Source organism: Meleagris gallopavo, chromosome 3 (assembly GCF_000146605.3).
Source record: "Meleagris gallopavo isolate NT-WF06-2002-E0010 breed Aviagen turkey brand Nicholas breeding stock chromosome 3, Turkey_5.1, whole genome shotgun sequence".
NCBI classification, from domain to species: Eukaryota; Metazoa; Chordata; class Aves; order Galliformes; family Phasianidae; genus Meleagris; species Meleagris gallopavo.
In genome coordinates this window covers 21,805,560-21,812,401 of record NC_015013.2, presented here as the reverse complement: position 1 = coordinate 21,812,401, position 6,842 = coordinate 21,805,560, and positions in this window count along the sequence as shown.

The window sequence follows — 6,842 nt, the reverse complement described above, 5'->3', positions numbered from 1 at the left end:
TGTGACAGCAGCAGGGCCCGAGAGAACGGCATGGAGCTGCGTCAGGGGAGGGATTAGAGACAGGGTCTGCACCAGAGGTCAGTGGGCATGGAACGGGCTGCACAGGGCAGTGGGCACGGCCCTGAGTGCTGTGGAGAGCTTAAAGAGTACTCTTAGACACACGGTTTGGATTTTTGAGTGGTGCTGAGTGTACGACTCGAGATCTTTGTGGGTTCCTGCCCACACAGGATACTCTGTGATTCTATCATCTTTCTGTTCATGGGCCATCCAAAAACAGGATTTAGAGGTAGAGTTCAAATTAAGGTGTATTATCAAAATTGAAAAGATTGAACAAATCAAATCATGTTGCTTCCCCTTATCAGATGAGAATGCAAATGCTGTTGCTAAGGACTCCAAATTTAAAATTCAGTCCTCAGACAAAATCTTGATTTTTTTAATAAATATTTTAAAAAGAGCACAGTACTTAGGAACCCTGTACAAAATAGAACATGAAAAGAAGCTTATATATTTACTGTTGTTATTGAGATATCAGAAGACCAAGTGAATACAATGTCATAAATTGTGTCTGTAAAGTACTGCTTCACCGTATACCTGCAGAAATTCTGTTTGTAGCCTCTGAAACTAAGCTTTCTTGGTTTTGGGCAATCAGTTCTGGACTTGCCAGAGCTTCAGTGATTGCTTTTTTATCTATCAGGCTTTAAAAGCCATTACCATAACTTCATTCTTTTCTAGGAGTAACTGTCTCTAGTATTTATGGACATTACTGAGGCTCTGCAGTATTTGGCTTCACATTTGTGCTTGAATGTTAATATTTCCAAAGTTTGACTTCTGCTTTTTATTTATTTTCCTGGGACTTGTCCCCGGAGTTCAAATCCCTTCATACATGTAATTGAGAAACTGGAATCCTTTGGAGGTTTCTCTGTGGAAGGCACTGAAAAACAGAAGTCTAGAGGTCAAAGTATTCTTATTCACAAGTTAGGTAGGCAGTTTGTAAAGTGTTTAAGCAATGTTCTAATTTATTGACATTAATTAGTGTTTCATTCCTAACAGGGAGATTTTGCGAACTTTTCTAAGTCTACATTTTATGAGGAAGAACAAGTGCTATTAAATAAGGACTGTCACCATGACTTTGGATCATATCATGATGTCTCTTGTTGGTTCCCAGGTAATATCTTGTCATTTCTTGTGTTGTGCAATTCTAAAGGCTGTTTCAACCTCTCACCTTGTGGTAGAGATGAAAACAGACTCACGGACTGCATGCAGTATTAGGCCTTAACTTCTGCTCAGACTTTGGTTTATTTCATGACTTTTCCATTTCTTCCTGGATTATTGGCCTTTATAATCTGATAAATGTTTGTCTGATAAATGTTTTTTTAAGTTCATTATTAATGTTTACAATTCTGATGTAATTGATGAAAATTCATATTATTTTCCTTGGCTTGCAAAATAAATCATGACCAGGCAACTGAATTATTCCTGTTACATATATTAGTGATGTTAATATGTTTACTGAATATGAATATTCAGTGAAATGAATATAACATTAAAAAAAAAGTATCAATTATTTGTTTGCTTAACTTTTGAGCAAAGATCAAGTTTGTTAACTTGCTCGCTCACATTTCCCCTTCTTCTATACTAATCAACTGATATATACTACTAGCTGTCAAAACACAAAACTTCCTAGAAATAATTAAAATTCATTACAGAAATAATAATAATTACATAATTAAAAACAAATGGCCATAAATTAAGTTTGTTTTGAATTTCTTCAATGTGTTTTTCAAAGCTGAGGCTTCAAAGCTAGGGTAGACACAAAATCTTGGATCAAAATGGTCTGACTGTTTAAACAGCTGTAGCCCAAGTTTAGGACCAGACTTGTCCATGTAGTTTGACATTTTTTGTTCTTAAAGTTGTATAAAATATATAAAATAGTTATAAAGTTTTCAGAATGCTCTGTTGAGCTGGGGGCTAGATGTGAGGTGCATCAAATAGAGAATGGAGGAGGGTGGGATTTCAGTGCTGCTTGAGGGACCTTCAGTGCATTGTTGAAGGTCACTGTGCTGGGTTTGTACATCTCCTAAATAGGAGCCAGCATATCATCTGGAAAAGTACACTGAGATTCTATATGAAAAAGATTAACAAGAATGTATTGAATGTATTGTTTATTTGTTTATTTTCCTAGCCTTTTTTTTTTGTCCACAGTTTTTTTTATTCTGTGCTATATTAAACTCCTGAATGTTTCTTCTCCTCCCACCTCCTATATGTTGTGATTGAAAGGCTGAGAATTGTGAAAATCTTTCAATCTTGTCTTTACTAAAAGAGTTAGCAGAATAGGAACTTGACAGGAATGCAGACCTAACAGCAGAGTAACAAGGCTAATAGGGACAAGCAGCAGGAAGTGAATTGAGGAAGAAAGTCCCTGCTGATGTAAAAGCAGTAATGTGTGTTGATCTGTAGTGAACTCAGGCTCCTGGAATTGATCATAATGGTGTGCTGCACAGAAAAAGAGTGTTGCTGCTTGTGGTTTTAGTCACAGATCAGAAATATTTATATTCTTTAGTACTACGTGCTTACTTTTCATCCTTTATACTTTCCACAGAACTGCTATCCAGGATATAAACATCTGGTTTTGTATGCATTTTCTATCTCGTGTGGCCATAGAAGACCCAGTTACAAATTTGAGAGTGATGTTTTACTAATTGTTCACTCAGCACAATGCAACTGAAACAATGTTTAAAGCATGTCTTAAGCTCTTAGTATCTACCCAGAGGTTAAACAACCTTGCTATTTGCCAATGTGAAAATAGCTATTTCTCTGAAGGACATTTGAGCAAAAAAACCCCTTTTATTGGCTCTGATCCCATAGCTCAAAAGTGCCCCATTTATTCCCTGAATGACTTAAAATATTCCCTGACATCTCCAGTGTCTGCTAAAGATGGAGCTAGCAAAAACAGTTCTTTTACATTACAGACAGTAGCATATTGTCAAACTAGAGAGGAAGAGTAAAATAGAGCTGCGTTATTTGTTAGTTTCTAAAGATGTAATTTCACTTCTTTCTGTGGAACTGTATCAGTAGATACCTGTGAGGGATGCATGGTTTGCAATCAGTGGAACGTGGCTTGTAATCAGTGGCAGAAGTTATAAGGAATTCCCACTGAATTGCTTTTGTAGAAAATAATTTCCTAAAACAGATCTCAGGTGAGAAGTCTGGAGTCTTGCTGGAGAATTTTGGTTTTGTTCAAAACTGAGTACCAGACCTTTGCCTGAGGGCTCAAATGTAATGGTGAATCTGGTCATAACATCAAGTGAGAGAAGTTAGCAGTTTGGGAAAGGAACGACTCTATAGAATATTATCAGAAGCCCAAAGGATTTCTCTGGATAGACAGTTATGCACTCATTTTTGAAAGGGTGTACTTATGCGAAGGGAGCTTCTACAGTCTATGCCAAAGTCTTTGAGACTTAATAGGAATGTTTGTCTTAACTTTAAAAAGTTTCAGAGTTAGTTTAAGAGTATGTAAATGTTTCTGATGTTTTGATTGTAATTAAAACCTTTTAATGTAGTTTCGTTCAAACAAGTGAAAGAAATGGTGAAGACAACGTTAAGCAAAATAGCATCAGTAACTGATTGAGGAAAGCCTCATTTTAGAGACACCATTGTAACAAGCTGTCTCCAACTATTTTGGCTTACAATATTTTTAGTTACAGGAAGATAAAAAAAAAAAAGTGGCTTCCATTATCTCTTGCAATAACACAAAGGGAAGCATGGAGAGAGACTATTTTTTAAATCGCTGCAGGGAGTAACCTATCTTTTGAATTCAGTAGTCAGGGACAAACTAATGTTAAACAATTGGCAATATCTACGTAAATGCCTTTTCTGAGCTTGACTGTGAAATTTCACCACATGCTGGAAATACACTCCAGAGATGTATTCTGTCTCTTACAGCTCTGTGCTGTACTCTTAGTTCTTCAGTGCTGAAACAACTAAATGCATGGAATAAAGAAAGCATATTAATACCTAAAACAAATAAAATATTTATTTCTTTTCTTCAAGGTGTAAATAAGTTCATACTCACTATGGAGTGTCCTATGAACAACTCATAGAACATTAACATGGGGAAGGGAGGAGTATTTTTTGCAGTTTCCTTTATCTATCTACTAAATCCTATCTGTTTTCATTGAAGATATTTTTCAAGGTAAAAGAAAGAGAGATTCTCCTGTGTTATCAGTAGGGAGATGTTGCAAGTAAGCATTCGGGTACAGAATTGAGAACTAATTTTTTTTTGATGATGTTTTATATGTAATTATTTGGTGAGAAATATGGAAATAGAGATCAGCCAGTCCAGGGTTAGAGAGGAATTCTGGTTCTGGGGCAGAAATGTTAAGGATTTCATGCTACATGGCTTAGTGTCTAGGTTCGAAAAGTATTTAGGGACAGAAAGATCTGGGAAGTCCCTTAATCCTCATTGAAATAAACTGAAAGAGAGTCCTAGGAATATATGACAACTCCCATAGGAGTGATTCCCTTGACTTGAGTGACCTAGATGGTTAATTTCTTTTTCAAAGTTACTTGGGCGGTTAACAGTCCTACTACTTGGACCACATTTTTTGAGATGTTTAGCTAAATATCTTGAGCTGTAGTTGAGTCACTTTGAAAGATATAGTGTTTTTAGGCAAACTGGGCTATGTTTATTAAAGGAAAGGCTAGGTTATCTAGAGAAACATGGGCCTCAACATGTTTATGAAATTACTCACCAGGATAGGCTTAAATTGGTTGTGTCCCTAAAAAAGAAAGAAACCTGGAAAATAGGGAATACTGTTTCAACAGCTTGAAACAATCTAGACTCTCAGGTATGCCATGCTCATAGGCCTATCAAGTTTTTGGATGAAAACTCCAAAAAACAAATGTAGTAAAAATCTGTGTACTACGCAGAGCAACAAATCTGCTAGATTGCCATCTGATAATACTCTATATGATAGTATATAAATTATTAGTCTTAAGGCATTTTAAAAAAAATTATATGACAAGGTTTTTAATGGTCATTTTGAGGAGTCAGATGAGGATGACTGCTTTATTAGGGAGATTAGTTTAAGAAAAATCAAATTCTAGATGGTGGGAACTGGTTAATTTAGTCCAACAAACAAAAGGAAAATGTTTACAGTGGCTTGGACCTCTGGGGTGTTTTGTTTCTATTTACATAGTTTGACTACAGTAGCTATTGTCTCCAAGCAGAAACCAGACTATACTGCATAAACAGAGTTGCCAAATAGTTGATAATAGATAAGTATCTGCTGCAGGCTTGCCTGACACGTTCACTAGACTGTACCTTTGGAATGAAATTCTTGATCTAGTGCTTCGGAGGTGTCTTATTTACATTGAAAGGGTGATTGCACAGCTACACAATGACTTGGCTGGTGGTCTTAAGGGAAGCTGGGAACAATTTGGACATGAAATAATTGAATCAGGGAATTATCAATAACCTTTCACTTGGAAGTTCTATACTAGCCCTGCCTATGCTGAGGACTTTTCTATAGAAGTGAAGTATATTGGTAGCCTTAAAGGCAAGTATTTTGTGCAGGTTTTTTTTGAGAGAAATACATCCCTGTAGTCCATAAAAAGGAAAGAAGAAACCAGTTTTCTATTTCACCTAGAGTGAGGTTGATTCTTTTGATTTGGAAGAGATGTAACACTGTTAGAAGCTGGGAAAGTCATTTAACTGCTGTTTTTTACTACATTAGATGCATAGGGTCATGTAATCATAGAATATCCCAAGTTTAAAGGGCATACAAGGATTGTTGAGTCCAAAAATTCAGCAGAGCACAACCAACACAAGAGTGAGGTCAACCATTTAAAAGACACCGACATCTTTCATAATGCAGGTACATTTCTTGAAAAATTATGCTTGGTTAAATTATGCTTTTCTACAATACTAATTTCCATTAATTTTCTTCACCTATTGATTTAACCATCAAATGGAGAATAGAAACTGTAACTGGAAAATCAAAATAAACATCTATCAAAATTTGCATTAAGGTTTTGTAAATGATAGGTCAATAATAGACCCAACATATTTTTAATAACGTGCCATTAGAGACTCTTAGAAATCCATGCATAATTTATAACAATGTATTGCTTATAACCACATATAGCATATATTGTCAATGTCTGTGACATGCTTGGGTCTGTTATTAAGAGTCTCTTAGCTATTCATGAACTATTTGTAAATGGGATGATAAATAATACATGCCCAAACCTTTTCTTTATTCTCAGTGACATCATCTTCATCACCATCAGCCAATTACTCACTATTGTAACTGCTATTCCTTTTCTGTAAATAGATTCTAGACCCTTCCAGTACTGTGTAGCTTGGTTTTAGCAGGAAGTTTGTTTATGTACAGCTTGTACATTTCCTGCTATACTAAGACGATCCTAGTGCTCAGATGAAGTGTTTCTGTGAAATCAAATTTATCATCACTTTTCTTCTGCATTGTGGGATGGTGTGTAACTATAAATACTATTCTAGTCACTGCAAAGTGGCTGGTAGAGTTCTTCCCAACACTGATAGAGATTTTGTGCACATCCACAAGAAGCTATTTATCATCATCATTCTCTAAAAATCATGACCTATTATCTTCCACCTAGCATTGGAATCATTCAATATAGACAATTTATGCTATTTTCTTGCTTTTTGCTTAGTTTTGACAGTCTTTGTTTAGTAAGGTTTTCTTCCTGACCTTGCCTTTCTTCCCTCTGTTATCCTTAGCATAAGCAGCACCATGTCCCTTCCACATTCATCTGTTGATTACCTCTTCTAGTTCTTATCTCCAGCTTGCACTTTCAGATCC